Below are 26,400 nucleotides of genomic sequence, written 5' to 3'. Positions count from 1 at the left end.
GCGAGCAAAATCAAATTTGCTTATTCTGCAAGCAGCTAAGCGCCCTGCATGCGCTCACTCACGATAACCACACACGGCAGCAATGTGTTTCATCGCGGCCAGCTCGAGTTACCCTGGCCGCAGCCTAAAAGGGATAGGTCTGACTTATGAGGCTTAAAAAAAAAAGCTATCCAATTTAAGTTTACATTAAAATAATAATAATATATATATCTTAAAGAGGAGATATGATAACTATTTACAAATATATTCAAGGTCAATCTTGAGCTTGTGTGTCCTGATCTGTGCGACTGGATTACTGTTTGATTGCCAATGCAGTTTGTATAAAGTGTGGAGTAATAACCAGGAGTTGAAACAAGAAAGCAGTGGTACAAGGTATACTATATGGAAGTACAGTTAATTGTTAGTACTTAACTCCATAGTTGCAACAATAAACAGGATAGAGAATGCCACTCAATGCACATCTTGCCCCATGTATGTGCATTAGAAGCAACTGTTCCAGGGAGCATACCACTGTGGGAAGTGTGAGCAAGTGGTCTCTTTAGAGTCTCAGATCGCCGATCTGAAGAGGAAACTTGTAATACTGAGGGACAAATGACAATCTTGAAGAGAGTTTAGTGCTCACTGAGCAGGCCATGGCTGTGACTGGTGGTGCAGCGATGAGTGAGGAACAGGTAGGTTGCAGGTGAACCGTTAGTCCGTGATTATAATGGTGTCGCACGCACAAAGTAATTTTTTCAATTGAGTGCGCATATAGTGCGCTCACAACAAATCCATCCAAGCGCGTAAATTTGAAATAGACTTCTGAACCTGATCGGCGACGGCCGCATCACGTGAGCGATTCCGTGAATGAGGGTGAACCGCTCGTGTGAAATCATGGCCACGCCTCCCCGTCACCTCCAGTGCATGTTTCGCACGCGACGTCACGCGCATATGCACTATAATCGAAAGTTTGGAACATTGCGGATTGGGTAGACAGATTGTTGGGAGAAGCCGAGACTGACCCGGTGTTCTTGGTAGACATTGGCACCAATGACAAAGCTAGAGAAAGATGGAGGGTCCTAAAAATGTTTTCAGGGATCTAGGCCGCAAGCATAAGGCAAGGACCTCCACGGTAGTATTTTCTGAAATACTACCAGTGCCATGTGCTACCACAGGGAAACAGTCAGAGATTAGGGAGGTGGCTAAGAAAGTGGTGTAGGAAGGAGGGTTTGGGGTTTTTATAGAGCACTGGGACTCCTTTTGGAAGGTGCCATCTTTATGGTAGGGACGATTGCACCTCAATGAAGAAAGATCTTCTATGCTAGGGGGGAGAATGTTAAAAAGGTTGAAGGATATTTTAAACTAGGATGGAGGGGGGAGGGACAAGAAACCGATAAACTAAATAGAATAGATGGGGAAATAGAAATGGGTCATGGAGATAAAATGGGGCAAGTGGAAGTTTGGCAAGCAGGGAAATACCCATATTAAATACAGATAATACTATAAAACTTCTAAAGACTAAATCCAATTGAAGTAGAAAGGCAGGAGCAGATAATAGTACAGACAGAAAAAAAACCTTAAATGCATGCTTACTAATGCAAGAAGCCTGACAGATAAAACGGGGGAGCTTGAATTCATAGCTTCAAGAGAGCAGTATGATATCAGGCATTACTGAAACATGGTGGGATGAAACTCATGACTGGGCAGTTAATTTACAGGGTTATTCCCTTTTTCGGACAGTACAAGTTTACAAAGGAGTAAATGGAAAAATGTAATAACTTCCATCAAGGGACAATGAATTATAGATCAGATCATTGCACTTTACGACTATCTTTTAACCCAATTGGCTGTAATAAGGTCTTAAAACTAGGCTTCACAATATCTGCCAACATCAATTTCTCCACTATTCTGCCTGAGTACCAATTTATGCAGCATCCGCTTGCAAAATTGCAGGGCCTGGTGCATACCGAGTGCGTGGCCTCTTGTGCTCCCCGGAGCCATACCTGTGGGGCGATTGCAACAGAGCTGGAGGGAGACCACCCAGGGGAGGTACTGACAGAAGTTGGGCTCTCACTGGAAGTCAGGCCCGGCTTCCGCGAACACTGCATGGATGGGCTCCCTCTATTGCCACTCCACGGGTTTGGTCCCAAGAGAGAGCACGAACCCTGTGCAGTAGCACCAATATCACCACTATCAAGCCGACCCTTCATTTATGCAAACAGATAGCCATTAGATTACTGATGCTAGAGCAGGACATAACAAATTCCACCTGCACTAGGCAGTAGGGAAAAAAAAAAAAAGCCAGACGTTTGCCATAAACAGCCCAAAAACATTATAATACAACAATCAAAATTAGTGACAACCTATTCAGTACCAGCTTCTGGCAACTCAGTGATTAAAGTAATATAGAACCACTGTTTCTTCCCCCCCCACCCCCCAAATTTCTTGTTTTGTTGACTATTTTCATTGGCCCTCCCCTTTTGTACCCTCTCCAATGTTTTAACTTTTCTTAACGCTCGATAACCTTTCTGCATCCCTCTCTCCAATCATCCCCATATTTTTTTTTTTTTAACTTCTTCCCTTTTCTGAATTACAATCATGCGGTCTGCCAAATAGGACCTCTCACAGCCAACATTGTCAAACGTGCAGCAAGAAAAACCAACAGCATTATGGGGAGCAACTCTTGCAGTTGTGGCACAGTGACATCACTTCTGCAGTCTACCAATTACATCTCACTTCTGTCAGTGCTATTCTATTGCTGCTGCCAATGGGGCACCATAGAACTTACAGCACTTAAGGGAAATAGCACAGCACCCCTGCTATGCTCAATTTATTGGTCGCCATTTACAAACTGGCAACCAGAAATGTACATGTGCTAAAGGCATGAATTACATTTCTTGACCAAAGAGTGTTATTTTGTGCCTCCAAACACTGAAATTAAAAAGTTATGTGTCCAATGTAGATTGTCTGCTTTTTGGCACCTGCGCCAACTGCTCTTTAAAGAAACTCTTTAGCACCTTTGATATCCGAGGTGAAAACATGAGCAATTTACTTAAACATAATAATTGGTAATATATTGTGTATGAACATCTTAAAATATTTATAACATTGCAAGTTACTGTAGTAAACACAACACCTACCTTGCCATTACAAGGTACACAATGGTGCAAAGTCATAACTTTAAAAAAAAATCAAAGTAACCCTATCACTGCTATGGGGCAGTAAGGCATTTACAGTGCTGTCTCCCTTTGTGGTCTTACAGCACTGAAGTAGCAGAAACCTTTGTTAGATGTGACCCAGAGAGCTCTGCCTCCCCTTTCCTCAGATGTTCACACTAAGGATCTGTCATAATACCACTATTTTTTAATAGCACCTAAACATGTGTAGATATCAGTAAGAAAACGGTCATAACCAGGCACATCAGTACCAAGTTTTAAACAGCACCATTTAGCAAATCATTAGGCCTCAAACCTACCATCTCCTAATATTTCTGAAGTGCATTATTAAGCTGTCAATTGACACAGCCTCCTCTCATCCAATATTACTTTTCCTTCAGTCAGCTTCAATGTAAGGAGAACTGTTCTCCCACTTAAAAACACACAGATGCAGCAGCTGGGCTCCTGTCTGGTTCAGAACGTTCTCTGAACAATAGAAATATCAGGCAAATGAGAAAAAAATATCCAGGCTGCAACCTCACGGCAGGAATGCGGCCCAGTCGATCTCCGCCATGTTGGCAGCAACAGACGGGCATCATCCTATTCTGTAGACAACAAAAGCCTGGAAGAGTAGTGCGAGAAGCACAAATAGGAGTAAACAACACGGTCATGGCGATCAACAACACACAGCAACATTGCAGCCGATCTGCATAGCATTTCCCCTAAATCTAGCCATAGCAGTACACTGTATGTACAGTATATTATTGTCTGTATAGGTTATACAGCAACACAAATAGAATAGTTGGAAAGAGAAATACACCCCCTTGTGTGTAATGAAGGGGAGGAGGGTTTAGTGATCCTCCCAGGGGAATTAGGACACGGGTTGGGGGAAACCAGTCAAAAGCAAAAGGATTAGGCCTCAGGTTGGAGAATGGGGGGACGATGGAGGTGGAGATATGGGGGGGGGGGTGGTGGAGGTGGAGATATGGGGGGGATGGTGGAGGTGGAGATATGGGGGGGATGGTGGAGATATGGGGGGATGGTGGAGATATTGGGGGGATGGTGGAGATATTGGGGGGATGGTGGAGATATTGGGGGGATGGTGGAGATATTGGGGGGGATGGTGGAGATATTGGGGGGGATGGTGGAGATATTGGGGGGGATGGTGGAGATATTGGGGGGGATGGTGGAGGTATTCGGGGATGGTGGAGGTGGAGATATGGGGGGATGGTGGAGGAGAAGGACACAAAACGAGTGAAAAGACAAAATAAGACAGTACATCACGCTGCAGTGGGAAACAGGGCTGCCATGCAGAGGCATCTCTATGGTTAAATACCACACACACACACACACACACACACACGTGTGTAGGAGATATGCACTAACCCATTCAGTGCCAGCGGGTGCTGCAGTGCATTGCAGGCCACAGGAACTGAAAACAGAAGTTTAACCCCTTGAAAGCCAAAGAGGCCGGTTCGGCTCCTGTAATGTGGATACAATCTGCTTCCAAACAAAAAAAACCTCAAAGCAAAAAACTAAAACCGGAACAGGATCCCGGAACAGTACACATACAGAAATACAACGTCGGGCCCGCCGCTCACCTTCCCGGAGCTCGGCCCGTAGATTCCCTTCACGCCTTGTGATGTGAGTGAAAGACGTTATATTCCCGGTGTGGGGGAGGGCTCCTTTTCTTTCCGCTGCAGGCCGCATACACATAAAAGAACGCCCCCTTTTTTTTTTCCTCCCTCGAGGCCGACCCCCACACCGCCGACCGAGACTCTGGCCCGCGCAACGGCTGCTGGAGTATAAACCGCGTCCACGAGCCGCCGCCGCCACCGTACAGAGCGCGCGCCACCAACCGCCTCAGCATAAAAGACACTGCGGAGAGAGCGCGCGGCCGCCTGCACGTAAAAAAAGGTCTCGCGGGCAGGAGCGCGCGCGCTGCCTTTGATTGACGGGGCCACGGTCCGGGCCACGCCCATCACATGTCTGGGCCGCCCCCTCTCTCTTCCTTTCTCACTTCCTCCCTACCTCTCTCCCTCACCCTCCTCATCCCCTTATTTCTCCCCTCCCCCTTCCTCCTATCCCCTTACTCCCCCATTGTCTTTCTTCCCCTCTCCCCGTCCTCCTCCTCTTTACCCCTCTCCCTGACCACTCTCACCCCCCTCCATAACTTCCTCTTCCCCCTACATTCCTCTCTCCCTACCCCCCTCTCTCACCCCCTCTCTGTTCCAAACTTTCCCTCCCCATCCCCCTCTTTCCCTCCCCCCTCTGTTCCCCACTTTCTTTCCCTCCCCCCTCAGTTCCCAACTTTCTTTCCCCCTCTCTCATCTCTCATCCCCCTCCCCCTCTCTCATCCCCCTCTTTCCCTCCTCTCCCCCTCCTCTCTCCCTTGGTTTTCACATATTTCACACCTAAAATGTTATGAGATCTTAATCTAAATCCTAATAATAGATACAGATAACCTGATCAAACAAATGACACAAAAACATGATGCTCTTTCAACATGTATTTATTCACAAATGATTAAACATTCACTATCCATGTGTGAAAAAGTATGTGAACCTTTAGATCCCCTTGAGCAGCAGTGACTTCAACTGCACGTTTCCTGTAACTGCTGATCAGTCTCTCACATGGGGTTTGAGGAATTTTCGCTCATTCCTCCTTACAGAACTGCTTAAACTCAGCGACATTTGAGGGCTTCCTTGCATGGACAGCTCGCTTCAGGTCCTGCCACAACAATTCGATGGGGTTTAGGTCCGGACTTTGACAAGGCCATTCTAAAACGTGGAATTTCTTCTTCTGCAGCCATTCTTTTGTAGATCTACTTGTATGTTTAGGATCATTGTCTTGCTGCATGACCCGCTTCAGCTCACGGACGGATGACCTGACATTTTCCTCTAGAATCTTCTTATACGATGCAGAATTCATGGTTGTGTCAATGATGGCAAGCCGTCCAGGTACTGAGTCAGCAAAGCAGCCCCAAACCATCACACTCCCACCACCATGCTTGATGGTTGGGATGAGGTTCTTCTGTTCGAACGCAGTTTTGGTTCTCACCTTAACAAAATGTTTCTCATTGAAGCCAAAAAGTTCTACCTTTGACTCGTCTGCCCAGAGAACATTTTTGCAGAAGTCTTGTGGATCATCTATGTTTTCTTTGGCAAACTTCAGACGGGCAGCAATGTTGTTTTTAGAGAGCAGTAGTTTCCTCTTGGTTATCCTTCCATGAACACCATTCTTGTTCAGTCTTTTTCTGATGGTTGTCATGAACACTCACATTAGCCAAGACGAGAGTGGCCGGCAGATCCTTGGATGTTACTCCGGGGGTTCTTTGTGACTAACTGGATCATTTGCCAGTTTGTTCTTGAAGAGATTTTGGTAGGACAACCGCTCCTGGGTAGAGTGACCGTGGTCTTGAACTTTCTCTATTTGGTGGATTGGTGGAGCCCCAAATTCTTAGAAACTGATTTGTAACCCTTTCTAGACTGGTCAATAACTGCACTTCTGAGGTCCTTGTAGATTTCTGTTGATTGTGGCACACCTGTATGGTGAAGACCAAAATTACAAACTTTGTCATCTTTATATAGGATGGGGCCGTCCAAACTCACACATGAAGATCTACCTAATTATTTAAACACCCCATTGTAATAATCCCCTTTATTTTAGCTGATAAAACCAGGGTTTCACTAACTTTTTCACATACCCTGACTCTTAATTACACATTGTTTGTCTAATTCATACATCATTTTGTGTCAAATGACATGGAATTGGTTAATATAAACCCTATTAAATATTTATGAAAAGACTGGGTTTGATGCAAGAATGTTATCATGGAAAAAGTATAGAAATCCGATCATTATCATTGGGGTTCACAAAAAGATTCTCACCACTGTAGGTGTTTGCAGCAGGGATTTCTCTACCTATTGAACACATGCATCAATGTAATATTTGTGTATGTCATATATTGCTATTTTATCCAACGTTCCGATGTGTGCCGCACTGCAGAATATATTTGCAGTACAATTTTTGATGGCTTTATTTCCATTTAACATGGATTTAAGCAGCTTTTGCAAATGGCACCCTAAGGCTGCGGTCCTAGTGTGCACTGTAGCATGCACACCCGGCGGGGGGGGCGGCGCGTGCACAGCGCTTCACCGCAATCTGCGGTCTGGGAGAAGATGGAGGAGTTTGCGACAGGGGGGGGGCGTGGCTGGGGTTTCCCAGGGGCGTGGCCATGACCTTGCGCGGCTGGTTCGCCCCCATTGGCTGAACCGCGGGGTGTGGGGGGGTGTGACGGTAGCTTTGAGACAGGCTATAATAATACACCACCAAAGATATAACTGGGTTCAGCTGGACGAGACTTAGATATGATAAAATATAATTTATTCCTTGAAAAAGGTGAACACACGAGATATACAAATAACAGACAAAATATGGACACTTACTTAAAGGTTAGGACAAGAAAAGCCATCAGGATACAGGATGGGCCATTTCTTCCATAATTCAGTTCCAGATGAAGACATCACAGCAATACATGCAGATCATGAAGACACATGAAAGACATTTGAGTAAGGGGTGACTCTGACTTATATACCATTTCAACCTTTCTCTTACACTCAAGGCGCCGAGCTGTCTAGCAAAAATCTCTTTGAAGCAGATTTTGGCTTCCATTGTAAGTGTGAAGTATCACACTTAAAAACACTCAGTTCCTTGGTTCCTGCCCCCAGTATAAACAATTAGGGCAGTTACCTTTTGATCACTGGGCTATGTTAATTCTTGCAGGATGCTCTCCCTGCCCTATTAGCATAGCAGATGGGGGTCTGCATTGTCAGAGCAGACCCAAAACCCCATATACATTTTAATACCTACACATATTAAAATACCCGGTTCTGGTCGGTCCAGCGGGTCCAAACTTTCCAGACCTTAATGCCGGAAGTGGTACACTATAGGGTCCAAATTTCAGCCCGCTACGACCTTCGGAACCGGAGTTATACAAATATCACATAAACCGTTTCATATTTTATTATAAAAATCTCCGCTATAAAGAAATCTCAGCGTTTCACTAAATCCCCATTGAAAACAACGAGTTCCGCCGCCATGGGTTTCAATGGAGAAACTCCGCCGTTGTAGTCAATGGAGTTTCCCGCCATAGACTTTCAATGGAGGAACCGCCGCCATTGAAGTCTATGAGAAAATCCACAAATCTTTACCTTCGTCCACACTCCGTCTGGTTGGTCAGAGGGGGCTGGGAAGGGGGCATGCATTAAAGCCGGAACCTTGGCTATATGCCACCCAAATCCCATCCCTCTGGTCATTCCAGAACCGGAGATATGGACTTACACATTTCAACATTTTACACTTAGTCGTTTTTTCGCCATGCGGCTTTTCCCCATTGGAATCAATGGCCGGCGCCGCCATTGACAATGCATGGCGCCCGCCGCCATTAGATTCAATGGTGCGACCCTCCTTCTCCGCTCGACCCTTTACGGGGGTCCCTCATTCCCGGACCCGGTGTGGATCGTGTGTGGGGGTTCCTAGGGGTTAGGGCCCAAAATAACTTTATTGCCAGGAGCCCTAGAACCCAAGATTCCCACGTCAATTGTCGAACTTGACCGTAGTGATTAAACTCTTTTAAAAGACATTGTATCCGCTTTTGCGGTCTGCGGTTTGGATGGCTGCCAACCTGTTCCTCGAGGCCGGCGTTGAGGAATCTCCATTGAAGTCAATGAGCCCATTGACTTACAATGGGAAACCACCGCTCCTCCTCTCGGACGCCACCTGCTGGTCGTCGCTGGAAAACAGGTCCAAAACCGCTACTTCTGCCATTAGAAAGCATGGAGGCTCAATGGCGACCTATGGACGGCTGCAAAATGGAGCCTGAAAAGGCGGGAAAATTACACAAAGGGCTATAATCACTATTTTAACATTAACCCCTTCCCTCCCGCATCAACCCTAGTGTATGTGTGAGTGCAAACACCAGGATAACACAATACATTTACACAGGGGAATAAAAATTTGGATACTGAAGCAAGGCAAAACACATTACTGGACCTCAGTCCAGTTAACCACTTGCTTCCCAGGTGAGAGTAGAGGGTGGCCAAATGGGGTGTAACCCCTTTAATCCCGGGCCAAATCCTCTCTATCATGACAGGGGGGCGTGGCCACCCCTCCATCACAACTTGTAAATACAATTTTGTTGGGGTAAGCCTTGAGGACTGGAGTTGAGCCCCCCTGGTTAACGTTTCGGCCTCTAGGGGTCTTCGTCAGGGTTACCCTCGAGATCTCGCAACAATGTGTACAGTCGGTAGGCACTAGCAAATAACTCCTTTTGCATCTGATAGGCTTCAATGGAGTCTCACTCATTGGATACAGAAATCTCCTATTCAATTGTGAGTTTCTGATCCAGTCCCCAAATCTCAATGTGTGTCCCCATGAAAGATGACATATCTGGTTATTAGAGCTTTAAACCATTGTGCTCATCTGGCTATTGTTAGGTGCACATTGCCTTATTATTGAAACAATCTCGTTCACACATAATGATAAACGTGTGAAAGCCACGGGGTGAAATTATTGTACAAGAGAGGACCTTGCATTTCACTGATTGTAAGCTCTTCGGGGCAGGGAATACTTTTCCTAATGTTACTTTTATGTCTGAAGCGCTTATTCCTATTATGTGTTATTATGTCACATGTATGACTGCTGTGATGCGCTGGGTAAATAAAGATATACATACATACATACATCTATTTTCCTCTCTGGAAAGCTGTAAAAACCGGCTCAAGAGCTACCTGGTTACCCAGGCATGATCCACAACCTGTGCACCATGTAATAGCTATTGTACTGTCCCATCCTGTATTGTATCTTTCCTTGTGTTTGGTCTTGTTTATGATTTTAAATGTTTTCTTCTTCCTTTTCTGTAAATGTGAAGCGCTTTGTCTCTCATTGGGAGAAAAGTGCTATATAAATAAAATTATTATTATTATTATACATTGACTATATACAGAGAGGGAGAGCAGAACCTATGAGATGTTGAAGATACACATTTCTCAGGGTAACATGCTTCTCAGGCACCCATCTCAAAGTGCAATCCAGATCATTCATTTCTCAGTCTAACCAGTTCGTTTGCCTTTAGTTGTTTGTGGACAGCGTAGAAAATTGTAGTGGTTTTTTTTGCAGCAGATACATAACAATAAGGAATGGGACAATTCGCCACAGGGTTTAGGCTTTTTACCATTTAGGTTTTTTAGGGGTCAGGTGTTAAGGTTAGGAATATTATAGGTTAGGAATAGTATGGTTAGGGGTTAAAGTTAGGAATATTATGGTTAGGGGTTAAGATTAGGAATAGTATGGTTAGGGGTTAAGGTTAGAATAGGGGTTAGTGGTTAAGGTTAGGAATATTAGGGTTCAGGGTTAGCAATTAGGGCTAGGGGTTAAGGTTAGAGCGTAGTGATTAAGGTCCAAGGTGGCAGACATTACCCAAAATGGCCTGAAATCCTCCAGACTCCCTGGGTCATCTGTGAAGGTGAACTGTCCCAGATCCCCACAAAAAAAGGTACACATAATACCATCCTGTTCATTTATTTATTCCATTCAATACCAGACGGATCTGCAATACGTGGCGGTGTCCTTTTATCTTACCATTGGAAGTAAATTAGTGTAGTTTACCCCGCACCATTTTTTTAATGGATGAGAAGCAGGAGGTTCCACATGCTGATGGAACCCCTTGTCATACAGTCCTTCTGCCTCTACCTTAGTGTTAAGGGTGAATGGTGGTTTGGCAGGGCCTAAGGGCTGTTATATACAGCATGCGGCCGTGCGGCTGCACGTGCCTATGCGAACGCGTGTGCACGTGCCGCATGCTTTTTGTATGTATACTGCGTGAGTATACAGTGTTGAATATACAGTGTTTGTGTGTGTTTGTGTGTGTTTATGTGTAATTTATTATTTATTAAAAAAAAACATTGGTAGAAATAATATATTTTTTACATTTGTGTAGACACACAAATACATACACAAATACACACACACATACATACATACATACATACACATGCATACATATACACACACACATATATACATACACACACATACACACACACACACACACATACATACATACACATGCATACATATACACACACACATATATACATACACACACATACACACACACACATACATACATACACATGCATACATATACACACACACATATATACATACACACACATACACACACACACACACATACATACATACACATGCATACATATACACACACATATATACATACACACACATACACACACACACATACATACATACACATGCATACATATACACACACACATATATACATACACATGCATACACACACACACACACACACACACACACACACATATACATACATTCAGAGCCGGTAGCGGCGCGAAAAGACGAATTTCCTCATCTTCGCCGCTGCCTGTCGGCTCCCCTCTCCCTGCCGCGCGCGCGTGCGCGGCCCTTGTATAGAAAGGCTGACTGACGTCAGCCAACTAAAATTCCGCGGGCGCGCACGGCGTAGCACGCGCCCGGCACTATAGAACGTGCCTAAGGAGGAAGTGTCCTACTGGTGGGAGGGTGTAAGTCTCGGGTACCTGTGGTCTGACCTCTTTTCCTGTGGCACTGTTAGAGAAGTCCTGCACTCCGTTTTTTTGGTTCACTCTATACTATGGATCAGGTATTTTGCTGTGAACTAATGTTCTTGTTATGCTTATAAAAGAAAATAAAGATTTTTTTTTTTTTTTTTAAGAATAAAAGAAAGAAAAAGAGGTATTAACGTGTGATGGTACTTTTATTTGTTTTTTGTGGGAGCTTGGCAGGATGGTGGTATGTGGAGGGTGCACCCAAGGCTATTTTGGACCAGTGGCTATATTATTTGTCATTAAACATATACATCATATTTATACTAAATATACAGGCATACCCCGCATTAACGTACGCAATGGGACCGGAGCATGTATGTAAAGCGAAAATGTACTTAAAGTGAAGCACTACCTTTTACCCACTTATCGATGCATGTACTGTACTGCAATCGTCATATTAGTGCATAACTGATGTAAATAAGGAGTTTGTAACAGGCTCTATAGTCTCCCTGCTTTGGCACACCTTCGGTACAGGTAGGGAGCCAGTATTGCTGTTCAGGACGTGCTGACTGGCGCATGCGTGAGCTGCCGTTTGCCTATTGAGCGAGATGTACTTACTCGCGAGTGTACTTAAAGTGAGTGTACTTAAACCGGGCTATGCCTGTAGTATACAGTAGTAAATACAAGTATATAGCTTGTTTTTGTATAGCGCTGCTAGTTTTACATAGCGCTTTACAGAGACATTTTGCAGACACAGGTCCCTGCCCAGATGAGCTTACAATCTCTGTTTTTTGGTGCCTGAGGCACAGGCAGATAAAGTGACTTGCCCAAGGTCACAAGAAGCCGACACTGGGGATTGAACCTGCTTCAAACTCAGTGCCAGAGTCAGTGTCTTTACTCACTGAGCTGCTCCAAGATTTATGATTTACTGCTCTTTTAAACATTTTTAACCAATGTTATTTCTAGAAACTGATGTTTTAAGTCTGATAAGTTTATGCTTTTTCTTATTATTTAACAAAATTAAGGTGTGTTCAAAGGTATCCACGTGTTGTGTAGCTGACGGTTTTGGAAAGTATATGTCATTGAGTACTCTACTAAATAGTACTCTCTGTCCCTCTGTGCTTATTTCAGGTTTACTGGAGGGGGCAAACTTTGATGCTGGGTGAGTCATGAAGGATCCTAAGTTTAAGGGTAGTATTGGGCTACTTCCAGTAACCCAGGTTAGAAACAAAAGCTGTTCCTAATAGTCGTATACTTTACAACAATGGAATATTACAATGGTCTAGAATCGGTGAGCATTTCTTGTTTAAACCTTTTTGTATTTTTGATTATTGAATTTTCCAATGACAACATACTAACACATCTCCTCCTTAGCATTACACATCCAATATAAGAGCTATACCTGATAACCAAGCGTATTTTAGCCACACATGTATAAAACTCCTTTCAAGGACGTTGGAAATAAAATTAAAAATCACATACACACAGAGCTGCATCTTTGGAGGGACCTTGTACAAACAATTAGACAAGTTAAGTGGGTTTATACCTCAAGGCCTACAATATCTTTCTTCATTTAGTAAATACAAATATCACTTGGGAGCATATTCACCTGTCTCGGATAGTGCTGCACACCTGCCTGTCACCATTATCTCCTACCTAGCATACAGTGCTTCCACTGCAGCCAGGGATTCTGGGAAAACGACAAGCAAATGAGCACACCGTGTCACCTTTTTCATCATCCACAATATTTGCCTTTTTTGTTTTCTTTTTTCATCCCGATCATTGTGAAGTCTTCTAGCAGTATTCTGTTTCAGGGAAAATGTATTTAAAATGTAAGGGTCCAATTAAAAATGGCCATCCTTGCAAATTTAACGCTGACTCCTGTCACCTTTTTTTTTTAATCACAGTATCATTCTTTCCTCATTTAGGCTTTTGCTCCAAGCTAGTCCTTTACCAAAGAGGTTTGTGTTGTGTGGAATGCGTAATAATTGCTTTGCGGTGTCTGGCCTGCAGCCTTACATTCTAATGGTTTTAAACACATAGTGATATATAAAACATGACTCAAAATGGTAGAAAACGTACTACATGTTTGCTTGCTTTTATTGTTCCTCCAGTTTATGTTACCATGTTTTTATAAAAGGCAACTCCCTTTGCAGCTAGGAAGACCAAGAAATAAGCCACATAACCCAGAGACAACCCATATATATGGACATAACGCCCATATAGTGCAAGTTGAATATTGTTAGACGTAGGCTAACAAAGTATGAAATACCATTTACTTGAATGGAAGATGATGCATTTTAGTTGTGCATTTTAGGGTTGCCAAGTGGCTTCTCCAAAAATACTGGACTCAATGGTGAAAGGTGAGCCAGGTCACTATGTCCAGGGAGGGAAATACTGGACACATACATGTCCAGTATTACAGTACCTCTCATTTGTTACTGGACAGATTATCCAAATACAGGACAGTCCAGTTCAATACCGGACACCTGGCAACCCTATGTGCATTACCCAACTTCTCACTTTATTGAATAGGCAAGGAAACATCTGCTTCGATCATAAGACCCTTGTATTTAATACCTGCCTTTACCTACATAATGTTACGACACTTTGAACCTGGGAGAGAATTTTCGATGCTCAAATAGATCAAGAAGTGTTGGAGTAACAGAAATTGATCAATCCTGATATGTATATTGCTTATCTGTATTGATCGTCCCCAATTTACAAGGTTACCCACATAAGACAAAAAACATGTTACTGTACTTTGATGCTGAGATAAAAACTGAGGCCCTGGACACACAAATTCAATGAAACAAGGAAGGAGAGAAACAAAAAATAAGCCTCTTAATCATACAGAGTGGTTCTGTCCACACTACTCATAAATATACAGGAAACACTGAGGGGTGATCTGCCGAAACTATATTGTTCCCTTTTAGTCGACGACTATGCATTAAATAAAAATACCACTTGTGGTGCATTTTCATGTCTCAGACAATTCTTTCCCCATCATCACTTAGCACAGTGGTGCGGAAATTGAGGGGCGCAAGACTTTATTGGCGGGGGGGCGTGGCGGTTACAGAGGTCCCGCGCTAGCAGCGCGAGGCCTCTGTAAATGTACTCACCAGCTTCTTGTCCACGCGTCTCCATTGCAACACGTCGTCAAATTTTTTGGGGTCTCATCAGGCCGAGGTTGCGTTAAGTTATTAGTAAAGTACTTTTTCAGCAATACTGGTGCTGACATTTTTGTGTGCTATATACAATTGCTTGTTTCCGTTTCTTTGACACTGAGAAACACACAATAACAATGTATTTCTATGGGGTACATTCATGGAGGTGAGACGTATGACCGTATGAAAAGAGCCGTTAAGCTGAGCGTGATAACACTTTCATGAGCCTATCTCTTAGTATCAATGAAATAGCAGAAACAAATGGTTTTTTTTCTGTCTTTCCCTTCAAATAAGGACCTGACAGTGTTATACTGTTTATAAACATTGATGTAAAACAGACATTACTGCTGTAACAACTGCAATTCAGTGAAGCAAGAGTTCCCCACGTAATGTATGCTAAGTGCTGCACACAAATGTCAGTTTTCAGGCGAAACTTGGCAGGTCCACAAAACGTGTTTCAACCTGTAGAAGGGTTCCTCCCATTAAACAGGGCGGATGATACGGTTATGGTTATAATATGTGAATGTGTTGTACTGTATATGGGGATCTATGTAAATCATACTAACGACAACAATGGAATGCAGGCTTTGTTCTTGGGGCAGTTACATTTTATTGCAATAGCGGAGTTCTGTTTTCAAGGTTATGTCTGTTTATTTATTTTGACACTGGTTAATAGCTACAGACAGAACGTGAGTACTTCAGGACATGGGAATGTGCCAGTGTGCAATGCTTTGGTGGAACTGCTATACGGGGTGGTCTAAACGTGAAATTAATTCTTTCTTTCCATTAAAATTGATGCTGCATTCCTACGTCTCCAGTTCCTTCACTCTTATTTCTGCCTGTGTGCATCAGCTGGGTATGTAAGGAGTGTGTCAATAGAAGGAGCATTGGAGGAGTTGTGTTATAAATATTATAGCAAATAAAAAAATATCACTTGTGTGAGCACATTCACGCCTGCAACCCTGTCTTTCCCCATTGTCTCTTAGCATGCAATACTTCCACTGCAGCCAGGGATTCCGACATGCAAATGCTTTTGCTTCTTGCTTCTGAGCGCGGGCTCAATCGAAGATTGAGCCACCTGTGCTGAAGCAGGGACTGATTGAATCACCAATGCTGGAAAGCAGGGATAGCCTGACAACCTGACAAGTTGGGGACGGCAGTTGAGGACCCCCTGCTTGACAGAACATCCCCTCTTCCCATCCCATCTTTCTTCTTGAAATCCAACTCTAAAACAATGGTGTGCAGTTTTGTTTTCTCTCGCGTGCTTTAGTACGCCAGTGTAAACCTGCAGATTTCCCGTTAAAACCTTACCAGAATTGTGTTCAGATCCCTGTTTTTTTTGCATTGTACGTCACACTGTTTAAAAAATCTGTGTAAAGTTTGAAGAAATTCAAGGTTTATAAATAGAATCATGCGAAATGACTGAATATATATATATACACATACATATATATATACACACACACTGGCTGCCCGGGAGGCAGGGAGGGAAAAAGTCTGAGACGTTTGCTGCAAAGGAAAATCAACCCTGTCAACAGAAACATTTGAAGCGTTTGTGCGATTACATCAGCTTCCACCTTAGGGATCCTCTACAAGACGTTATGAGTCACTGTCACCTGATGAAACTGCTGGTGAGCGCCACGTCTGAAACATGTTGGTATGGCAACGTCAGCAAACACAACGCAGAAGACACAAAGTTAAAGCTGTAATGCAAACCACTCGCGTGACATGGGATTGGTACAATCCTTAGCTTCCTTTGCAATGCGTTGCTGGCGCCTGCAAGGGGGTTATCCAGAAACCTTTTTTTATTATTCCAATGACCTATTGACGCGGAATGGGACGTTTCGGCGTGGCCATCTTGCCGCAGGCCTTTAGCTGGCGCTGGTTAGTGGCAGGGGGACAGCTAGCCGCCGGTCGTATCACCGCGAAAGTAAGTGGTTAGAGGGTTTACCGTTAGTATTTGGGGTTAATTTGAGGGTAAGGAGTTAATAAGTAATTGATTAACGGCTAAGGGGTTAAGATTGGTTGTTTTAGAATAAAGGATTTGATTAGGGTTAGGGATTAACGGGTAAGGGGTTTTTAGGGCAAGGCTGTGACTATAGTGCACACGCGTGGCACGAACAAATTCATTAAGTGCACCAGTCCGGCCATACTGCGCGTGACGGCGAGGCAGGATTTGGAGGAGACGAATCCATTTGATTTTTCCCGCGACGGCCGCATCACGTGAGCCGTTTGAACCAATGAGGGGTGAACCTCAATTGCTCAGCCTGGTGATGTCACGGCCACACATCTCTATTGCGCGCGTCAATGGGTGACACAAATCGCCCAGCGACAGCCGCGTGAACCTATTTCGAGGTCTGCCGCGCGCACTGTGGCCGCAGTCTAAGAGGTTAAGGTTAGGGGTTTTAGGCTAAGGGGTTAAGGTAAGGGGTTAATGGGTTACGGTAAGAAGTTAGGCGTTTTAGGGTAACGGGTTAGGGTAAGAGGTTAAGGTTAGGGGTTTTAGGCTAAGGGGTTAACGGGTTAGGGTAAGAGGTTAAGTTTAGCCTAAGACCCCTAAGGGGTTAACGGGTTAGAGGTTTTAGGTTTAGGGGTTAACAGGTTAGGGTAAGAGGTTAAGCTTAGGGGTCTTAAGGTAAGGGGTTAACGGGTTCGGGGAAAGGTTTTTAGGGTAAGGGGTCCGATTAGCGGTAAAGGGTTAAGGATATGGACCTTTGTGGCGAAAAGGCCGACGACTAGCTGTATCCTGCAGCGATCGGCGGCGGTTAATTGCCTGCGGCTCATCGTCTGCGGCAAGATGCCCGCGCCAAAACGTCCTCGACCGCTACTGACATACCTGGTACATCACGACCCCTGGCACACCGGTGAGGCCTTTATGACGTGCCAGGTACACCACGGCAAATGCTCGTTTGCCGGCGGTTGACTCTGGTGGTGCCCGGCCGACCCCCGGCACTGCAATGGTTAATATTTTTCAAGCTTTTTGTTTTCCTTGCATGCTGCTTCCTGGTGGGTTTTTTTTTTGGACCGAGCGTTCAATCCGGGACGCAGAAACACGCACGGCGTCCATTGTGAGAGTCACTGATCAGTCTCACTGATTATTTTCTGCACATTAGCGGTCTCGCTGGCTTCAGTGGAGGGTCACCGACACAAAGAGGTGCCTCGCCATTAAAATGTCAATGGGTTACAAAGGTTGCCAGGTGTCCAGTATTGAACTTGACTGTCCTGTATTTGGACACTTTGTCCAGTGAAAAAAATGAGAGGTAATACTGGACATGTATGTGTCCTGCATTACCTCTCTGGACATAGTGACCTGACCGGCTTGGGGGGGCAGCGGGATTTTCCTGAGCAGGGCAACTTCCGCCGTTCTGACTGCTTAATCCAGCAGCAGCCAATCAGGAGGAGGTGTCAGGAGCCTCCAAGGGTGGGACCAAGGAGAGGAGGAAACAGCATGGAGCGGAGACTAGATAGAGAGAGGTGTGTGTCTCTCAAGCGTGTGTGTATCTCGAGCGCATCGCACCTTTCACCATTGTGTCCAGTATTTTTAGAGAAGTCCCCTGGTAACCCTTGTCATAGTCCTCAAATCTCACTGATTGCCGGGTGATTGGGGGGGGGGGGGGGTGCTGTCAATCCCTAAAAAGAAAGTCGATTGAGCCACCTGTGCTGAAGCAGTGACTGAGCCACCTGTGCTGAAGCAGTGACTGATTGAGCCACCTGTGCTGAAGCAGAGACTGATTGAGCCCCCTGTGCTGAAGCAGGGATATCCTGAAAACCTGACCGTGTTGGGGAGGCTTGAGAAGTGCAGATGAGCACCCCTGCCTTAATGGACACACACTGTACACAACCTCACACTGGACAACAGTTTCACAACACTTCAGCCAAATGGGCCATAAATAATTGAGTGAGGTTTCTATCACAGGAGTACAGTACAAACGGGTGACAAGTGGCGCTCAGCGGTGTCTGGTTTCTTGACTTAAGTAAATGCTCTCCATGGAACCTTTAAAATTCAGTCCAGCTGTTCTGCAATGCCGCTCCACTTACAGATATATATTGGAAATGCAGTGGTGGGAAGGACATTTTTAAATGCTTCATCTCTTTAGAGATGTTTGTTTACTCTGCAAATTTGGGCCAGCTGTTTGTGGGAAACCGTTATTCCCCATGTCACAATTTCCACTGAAATATTATATTTATACATGAAAGGTAGTTATGGTGAGTAAAAAAAAAAAGTGACAAAACCGTAGAGTGCGCAGCAAATAAAAATACCACGTGTGAGCAGATTCACGTGTCTCGGACAGGTCCGCAACCCTGCCCTTCCCCATTATCTCTTAGCAAACCCTAGGCACTTAGCTGTGCGCGGCCGCCTCCATTGCTGCCGCCCGCTTTCTCCTTCTGAACTGCGGCGTCGAGTGACGCAGCGGACGTCACGTTGGTGACTAATGAAGCCGCGATTTGAAAGGAGGCGGCCGCCACAGCTAAGCGCCTTCCCATCAGGCCCGATAGGCCTGAGGGCGCGGCAAATGTATATGGGGACGGAGATTTTTGCCGTCCCCAAATTTTGCCACCCTAGGCTCGGGCCTAACGGGAAATCCACCACCGCATCCACTGCAGCCAGGGATTCTGGGTAATGACATGCAAATGAGCACTCACAGTGTGTCGCTCTCTGCTTCTTGTCCATTTTAACATGGACCCCAGGGGGTCCGAGCCTTATAAGCTTATGCCTTCTCTGTTACACAGCTTTTTCAGTGAAGCCTGGGATAGGCCGCGCTTATAGTGCCGGCGATGGCGACACGACCGATGACGTCACCCGTCGCCGTCGCGAAAGTTGTAAATCAGGTGTGGAGACGTCGCTTGCTCCAAGGGGGAAGGCAGAGGGGCTATGTGATTGGCTTATAGGCAGTCACATGGGGAGACCGTCTCTGCAAAATCAAATTCTAGTGACTACAAGGATTTTGGTAGCGCCGTCGCGTCCACTATAAGCGCACGCGACGGCATCAGCGCAGCCTTAAGAAGTTCATTACCAGGTCTACGGAGACATGTAAATGTGCTCAGATGTGTTTTTTTTTTATTTGCTGCACATGAAAGATTCAACAAAATTAAAATAATTGCACGTATTACAGCAGAATATGAATGATAGGCGTTATTTTTAAAATACTGCCTGGTCCCTCCGGCAGCAAAGTGGTTACATTTAAAAATTCACTTAAGTCACCTTTTTGGCACAACCACCTTTAATTTCTCTTATCACATATTTCTTACTGGAACACTGACGTCCGTCTTTTTTCAGGGGCTCCTAAAATGGCTTCCACGACATTTGATAAATGTCATTAGTACTCCGCTCTTAGCAGTGCAATATTGGAATTGTGGCTGCAAGTCCCTCGTGCTGAGAACCTAACTGGCTTCTGATAAAAGAAGTAAAGATTGCATACCATATACTCCGGGCCTGCACAACTCCAGTCCTCGAGGGCCGCAAACAGGCCAGGTTTTCAGGATATCCCTACTTTAGCACAGCTGGCTCAATTAGTGGCTGAACCATACTGAGCCACTAATTGAGCCAGCTGTGCTGAAGTAGGGATATCCTGAAAACCTGGCCTGTTTGCAGCCCTCGAGGACTGGAGTTGTGCAGGCCTGACTCTATGATAGATTTGCACTTTTTCTGTTAGACTAACAGTCCAAAGTTTTTTGTTTTTTTAAACAATCATCATATTATTACATTTACCATTAAAATTGCAGATGTTACATGGATGAGTAATGTCACTATGTTGCAAATTGTACGTACATTGCAAGTGGAAGTGCACCGTTGAAGCTGGAAGTTGCGTCTAATTCTTATATATTAAGCGCCTCACCCACTGGATTCCTTGAAAGTGATCGATGCATCTTAACGTAAGATAAACGTAAGTTTGATCGTGCACAACTGGATTTTCTTCTGTATCTGCTTCATGTAAGGAAGCTTATGTGAATATTTTAACAGTGATACGTTAAACCCAAATGTCTCACGATATAGGATTTCCGTGTGTGACCAGGTTTGGTACCTAAAGGAAAGCTGCAGAACCTTTTTCGGTGCTGGATGTCCTGTATTTGTGGTCATATGATCGCTTCAGCAATGATCACATGACTACCACCGCCCCCTGGCTGAAGGAAAAGGAAGTGGAGGTAGCTCCATTTCCATCTGGCCACCTGCTTCGTTGCCCGGGATCTGTGACATACCAGATACGTGTGTAAACCCCCCGTAGTGGGATTACTATTGCCCATAGGAGGGGTTAATAGGGCTTTAACAGGTTAATGTTTAGGAAAGGCCACAGCTAACTGTAACTAATTCCATGTAGCTTATTCCATGTAACATGTTTCAGGTAACCAGTTATGTTGCCAGCAGGGTTGCCACCTTCAACTGAAGGCCAACCCAGAGGGAAAAACAAATCCCCTTACTTGGTGGCGTGCTGCGGCGGTGGCGTCTCCTGACATCCTGCTGCAACTCCCCCTCCAACTGCAATGAACATGGCTGTGTGACGTCATATGACGCCGCATTGCCATGGCAATGGGACACTACGTGATGTCATGACGCTACGCAGCGTCACGTTGCCATGGCATGACGTCACGTAGCCTTGCAGCCATGCAGCCATGTTCACTGCAGTTGGAGGGGGAATACCGGAGAATGCAGGTTCAGAAGTATCCTACCCCTTTCTAATAGAGGACTAATTGCCAGGGATCACTAGATTAGGGACCCAGGAAAGTGCCACACCTAGAGTTGCTCTAATGCCAACTCTACACCTATGCGCATCAGGCTACCATGGTATGGTAGGGAGCTGTATAGGATCACAGGTACATGGGAATCTTGGTAGAAGTTACACCCCGGCACAAAGTCCTGGATGGTGCCTGGAAATGCCTCAGGTCCACCAAACCAAGAGATTGCATGTTATCCATAACCAATGGTAACGGAAGGTGACAAAGCCGTGTGTGTCTCTCTGGGAAGCTATCTGAGCACCCAGGAAAGAAGTATGCATGATGCAAGTCTGTCTAAATAAAGAAGCCTGTGTGTCTAATAAAGCTCCTGGCGCCCTCCTTAACAGCTTGCAGACCCAGCCAGCCCGTACACCAGCACCCTGGAAAGAGATATGAAAGTCTACACCAATTTATATCCCTACCTCACACACCTGTGACCCTCCTTAATGTGAGCCGGGCAAGGAGGGGTTACACGTGATAAGTGCATTAAAATGTTTAAAGATGCAACCCCCCTCACCTTCCCCACTTCCCCCCATTTTAAACTCTTATTTATTCTTTACAGAATTTGAATTGAGGTGCTCCGGAGTTGAACGGCGCTATTTATTGCTCATGGCTCCCTGCTGGATTACAGTTTACTTCCTGGATTTTCAAAGATGGTGCTTTCAGTCATCCAATAGGAAGCCACATCATCATCCTTTGCAGCTTCCTATTGGCCTGCAGGATTTGGCGTCCATTTTGATTTCCTGAACGGGAGCTTTAACACCAGCAGCTGTACGTATCTCTGGAGAACAGCCAGTTTGAATTCTTTGGGGGGAAGGGGGGGAACAAGTGGTTCAACATTCTTATTGATAGAATATATGTTTCGTTTTATATGTATATATAGCAAAAAACAAGTATAGTGCACTCAAAATGATATTGTGAAGTGTTAGAAGTGAACATTGATACACAAGGTGTTAAACATTATAAAAGGTGTGTCAAAAAATCACAAATTGGGATTAAAAGAACGTCCCTTCAATAGGAGAGAGAGTTGCTGCCGATCAAATAGATGGCTCAAACATCAGTAACTAGGAAAAGAAGAAAAACTCAAACTCTCATAGTGAATTCTGAAAAGATAATTTAGTGAGTAAAGAATTCACCCCCTGATGACGTCGCGTCCGCTGCGAAACGCGTTGGATGATAACTGTGTACCTAATTTGTCTCCACCTACTTTTTATGTGTGTGGAGCTGTAGGTTCAATGATCAAATAATTATACACATATACATACACACATACACACACACACACACACACACACACACACACACACACACACACATATATACATATACATATATACACACACATATATTTGGACTGGGGTTTGCAACTACAGAGTGTAAATTACCAAAATATTCTCAAGCAGGAACTGTTGCAAAAAGCATTGGCAGTGATCCATGTTTAGCTCAATTAAGTCAAATGGGTAAAGTCGAAAAGTGTTTTGAAAGAAAAGAAAGAAAGTCTGCGTTTTCTTTCAGTGCCCACGCAGCAGGGGAGCAACAAGTTTAGCCGGTGTGTGTATATAAATTCCAATTTGCTTGCTATATACCCTTGCATCTGATTAATGGCGTGTTTCTAAGGAATGTGGATGCTGCCAATTAGTTAAAAGCATCAGCAAAGAGGATCATTGTGCGGGAAGCTGGAGCGGATTCAAGGAAAGAGAAAGTTTCATTTGGTACTTGACACTAATTGGATCCTTTGTGTCTTTTTTTTGTTTTGTTTATGGCTGTGAAGTAGGGTGCACACTGAGAGGAAATGGATGTATTGATTCTGGCACACTGAGGATATTATCCCGCGGGACACTGCCAACTTCCACATTTAGCCTTTTTCATTGTTCAGGAGGAAAAAGGCAGCTATAATCCTTTTTTTTTTTTGTTTGCAAATTCTTATTTGTCAGATTTTACAAACTTCTACACGTTATATAACTATTATTTTTATTATCGTTGTGTTTGTGAAGCACCCGCATATTCCGCAGTGTGGCACCGCTATAGAACATAGCATTGCATGACATAAGGAATATAATCGCTTCGACATGTGCGATTATTTGTAGAGGGCGACAAAATTCGGGCGCCGAACGCGGCATCGGCACTTGCCGCCCACACACGTGCGACTGGCGCTTGTCGGCCTCTCGTGCGCATGCCGGCCGGCAACGTGACGTTGCATGACAACGGGACGGCGCGAGGTGCTGGAGGAGGAGGGTGTCCTTCCTTGGTTGGCATCAGTTGGTGCATTACAACGGGTGGGATAACACGTTAGCCCTGCCGCAACACACCAGTCAGAGTAATACTGTATGTTCCATGTACCTTTACATAAAGACAGTGTGTGTGTATATGTATACACACATACACACAGCATAAATGCATTGTGTGTGCGTGTATCTATCTATTTGTATATATATGTATATACTGTATATATATGTAGAGGTATCTGCACCGTGTTAGCCGAGCTTTAATAATCAAAAATGAATAGACGATACCGTTCTGTGGCTAACGAAATGCTTTTATTTGTGTGAACTTTCGATCACTGATCTCTTCTTCCGGCGCTGTTACAATGGATGAAGCCAAAAAAAAAGGGTTAAAAGGGATAACAATGTATCTTCTATGAATTGGGTCTGATTAAGGATCAAGTATGAACAATTAAATCAAAGTTTCCCTGATGAAGAGGGAGAGATAAGCCAGTTTACGTACCCCTCTCTGATTGTATCTGATGACTGCACCTCTGATATAAATACATTATTCAGTGTGACTTAAAAAAAAGGAGTGTTCTGTGTCTGATTTGATCAAAAAAACAGATCTTCATTTGTTAAACATTGGGGCACATCTCTGGGAACTGTATTTTAGAAAGACCTATTCAATATTTAGAGAAGGACAATCCAAAGATTGGAGCGGAGCACAGCTGTGAAAAATGGGGCTAACACCAACAAAAGAACGGTTAAAAAGTTATACTTTAATGATTATAGCATACGGAGAACATCAGGTGAACACTCTGACGCGTTTCAGGAAAACGCCCTTTATATCAAAGAGTAGTTCAATATTTAATTATATATTCAATATTTATCCTGTAAAAATAGGAAAAGGCAGGTGCGTTTTACAAAAAAAAACACTTTATCTTTAAAGAGAAAAGGAATTGCAAGTTTGCAAATAAGAAAGTATTCAAAATTACCGTCACATTTTGATCCCAGCACATGTGCTGAAAATATTTCCTACGATCTAATCAGCTTAACATTTTTATTCGCTTACATGAGCTGCTCAGTTGAACTTATATGACTGAGCTTACAAAAACATACACATTTTTCCACTACTTAATAGACTTTGTAACCCATCATATATCCAGAATTTATCTCAGAAATGATCTCAGGAATTTCAAATTGTCCTTAGCCACAATGGTAAATACATTTTTTTTTATATAAATGTAGTAATCGAATGTCATAAAAAGTATGGAGAATTCTCTCCAGGATTATCCTTTTTGATTTATAATAACCTTTTCTATTCTTTTTTTTCTTCTTCCCCCAAACGGCACTTAGCAACAGAAAATATAAAGTGATCCGAGGACGAAACATCTGGACAGAAAATTGAATCGAAAAGCCGAGAAGACAAAGAAGTAGAAAAATGTTAGCATGTCTGCAAGGACAGCCGCTACAATAACAAATCCATGAAATGGGAGGATAAGCTGCAGGGACACGAAGAAATGATTATAGAGCTCATTTCGAAATAAAAGTAACACGTTGAGGAATAATCGTTAGCAGGTACAGCTTTCTCTTGGGGAATCTGGGCAGTTTGGGGATGAAATGAAGGGCCCTATCTTACTTTGCCAGAACGGGAGTTGGGGCTGTTTTCACCCGAAAATTCCCATTCATGTCAATGAGAATTTTAAGCCATGAACGTTCGATTCTGCAGATTTAGACTTTCTCTTGGCATCAATGCTTCAAGGTACCAAGAGGGATATGTTTAAAGATTGTGCAAATATTTCGCAAATCCCCAAGCTATTTTTTTTTTTCCATTTGCATCAATTTGCCCGAACAGCATGAAACTCGTTATTTTAGTTTCCTACGTTTGGTGCAGATCTTAGGAGCAGCGTTTAACGTCACCTCAAACTTGGCGGATTTATTTGCTGCAAAGAATGGGGAACTGCATCAGTCGTAAGCACAAATGCCCTTTTAGTTTCAGGAAACTTAGATTAGTCTTTATGTAATTATATGTATATTATTTACCATAGTAGCATCTTAATTGCTTATTATGAAGGACAATAGGGAGAGGGGTATTTAAGCGAGACCGAGAGATGGAGTACCCCGTTCCTGATGAAGCTAACACTAGTGAAACGCGTAGGGTTCATAAGCACAAAAATATGTTCTCAGCACTCAAAAATGACAAGTGAAATAGGAATAAGCCAAACTGATTTATTCAGAAAAATAGAACACAAAACCCAGAAGCACGTGAGAAATATGGCAAGGAGGGAGCGGGAGAAGAAAAAAATGGGAAAGGGAAGGATTGGGAAAGGAGAGACAAAGGATGGGAAAATCCCAGGGAACAGGGGGAGGGGAAACAAGGGGGGTAATACAGGGGAAGGGGGGCAACATTTCGGGTGTGAACCCCTTCTTCAGGCCCGTTCCCAAAGGTCAGAATGACTGATGGTACTTCCCTTTAACCTAATAAAAATCTCCCTACAAACATACAGACTCAGTAGAGAAGAAAATAGATGAGGTAGTTGTCCATCAGAAG

General features: G+C 44.0%; 1 protein-coding gene and 1 long non-coding RNA gene across 5 annotated transcripts in view; one reads left to right on the top strand and one right to left on the bottom strand.

Annotated features, from left to right (window-relative positions):
- SIAH1 (siah E3 ubiquitin protein ligase 1) overlaps positions 1-5,041 on the bottom strand; it is a 37,243-nt gene extending 32,202 nt beyond the window's left edge. For 2 of the 4 annotated variants that reach the window (XR_012789120.1, XR_012789121.1), the window contains exon 1: positions 4,736-5,039. The gene's annotated coding sequence lies outside the window, so the exon portion shown is untranslated. Of the gene's footprint in view, positions 1-3,454; positions 3,725-4,735 lie in introns of those variants that run through there. The other 2 variants (XM_075576664.1, XM_075576665.1) reach the window with 2 other exon arrangements.
- A 16,962-nt stretch (positions 5,042-22,003) lies between these two features.
- Positions 22,004-26,168, top strand: LOC142470221 (uncharacterized). The gene is made up of 3 exons (XR_012789234.1): positions 22,004-22,093; positions 22,208-22,416; positions 25,206-26,168. It is a non-coding gene; the product is annotated as an uncharacterized LOC142470221 (long non-coding RNA).
- Positions 26,169-26,400: the final 232 nt, after the last annotated feature.

This window comes from Ascaphus truei, chromosome 19 (assembly GCF_040206685.1).
Source record: "Ascaphus truei isolate aAscTru1 chromosome 19, aAscTru1.hap1, whole genome shotgun sequence".
Taxonomy (NCBI): domain Eukaryota; kingdom Metazoa; phylum Chordata; class Amphibia; order Anura; family Ascaphidae; genus Ascaphus; species Ascaphus truei.
The sequence above is the reverse complement of the archived record's forward strand: the minus strand, read 5'-3'. Positions and strand labels throughout refer to the sequence as shown.